General features: G+C 41.0%; 1 pseudogene; it reads right to left on the bottom strand.

Annotated features, from left to right (window-relative positions):
• Positions 1-751: 751 nt before the first annotated feature.
• Positions 752-1048, bottom strand: LOC149253587 (heat shock protein 21, chloroplastic pseudogene; annotated as a pseudogene).
• Positions 1049-1397: the final 349 nt, after the last annotated feature.

Genomic DNA, 1397 nt, shown 5'->3' with positions numbered 1-1397 from the left:
CGCATTGCTAGTTTCTTGTCTGACAATTTCACTTTCACAATTCCAACCATTTCATGCCCTGGCACCAATGGATACTCTGAATCATCATGTTCATTCCTGGCCCATACAACATCGGCGTAACAAACTCCACCATGAATTATCTTTAATGAAATATCATCAAGACCTGGAACCCTTTGGCTAAATTGGTAAGGCGACCAAACACCTGATGGATCTCGAGCTGCCCAAAATGCGGGAAAGTTATGGCAACGCGTTGCTTTACATTATCATCTAGGATATCATTATTAAGCAATCTATCCAAATCTGTCTTTGACAGCGCATATTCCCTACAGAGAACATCTGTCACAAAATTTTCGGGAGTTTCAGTTCCTTTAACAGAAATAACCCCACACGGCAAATGGCGCCACACTACAGCAAAATATGCAGCTTCCCTTTTCGCTTGATAGACACGTCCTTTTCGCAGGGTGTCAGGAGGTAGATTAACAAATTTCAGATACGCCTCAGCACGACCCCGCCACCAACTGTCACCTTGTAATACAGGTCTCCTGTTACGGCTCCAAGGGGTCAAAACGCCTTGCCGATATAGCCATGCACATGGAAATATAATTGAATTAACATTCCATAAGAACATTTCTGGTGTATACATTTTATCAAACAGTAGGCATGCGTTCTCCAAAGATGCCACATCTCCTTGAATTTCAACATTAGGATCCATCATAAACTCTAATGATCCCGAAGACAAATCTTCCAAAATTTATTCAACCTTCATATTGATAAGGTTCTGGCTTTTAGCTTCCTCGACCTTCGACATGAACACTTGCAGAACTGCATTCTTCATATATGCCTTCGTCTCCTCCATACGGACATTGTCGGGCAAAATGATACAAGTAATGTAGCTGCCTTGGCTCTTGGAGATCCAATTGTCCTTCTGCAACTCCTCGCTCTGTTCTCCTTTGATGACGAGGGTTCCATCCTCGATGCCCACCTTGACCTCTTCTTTGCTCAGCCCAAGCATGTCGAACCGCAACTTATACGACTTCTCATCCTCCATAATAGTGTAAGGGGCTCGAAAACATATGATAAGTTGATTCAACATTGGTAGACATAAGAAATGAGAAATCCTCATATTTATACCGACATTATTAATCAACATATTGAGTTTCCATTGCAAAATTAAAAAACATCTTTCAATCAGCTCCTCTTGTGCTGAACGAGATGATAAAACATAGACTATACCATCAAACTGCAGCCCAGATTCCTTTCACTGAGTCAAACATTCATTAAAATCCTTCTCTGTACGCTAACATGTCATCATCCAAAAAGAGGATCATGTTCGGTTTAGGGTAAACTTGTGGTAAATAAAAGCGAGGATGATTTAGCATAGACAAGTATTTTGGATT

Source organism: Pinus tabuliformis, chromosome 7 (assembly GCF_031772625.1).
Source record: "Pinus tabuliformis cultivar Carrire ecotype Pingquan chromosome 7, CPIR1, whole genome shotgun sequence".
Classification (NCBI taxonomy): Eukaryota; Viridiplantae; Streptophyta; class Pinopsida; order Pinales; family Pinaceae; genus Pinus; species Pinus tabuliformis.
This window is presented reverse-complemented; position numbering and strand designations above follow the sequence as displayed.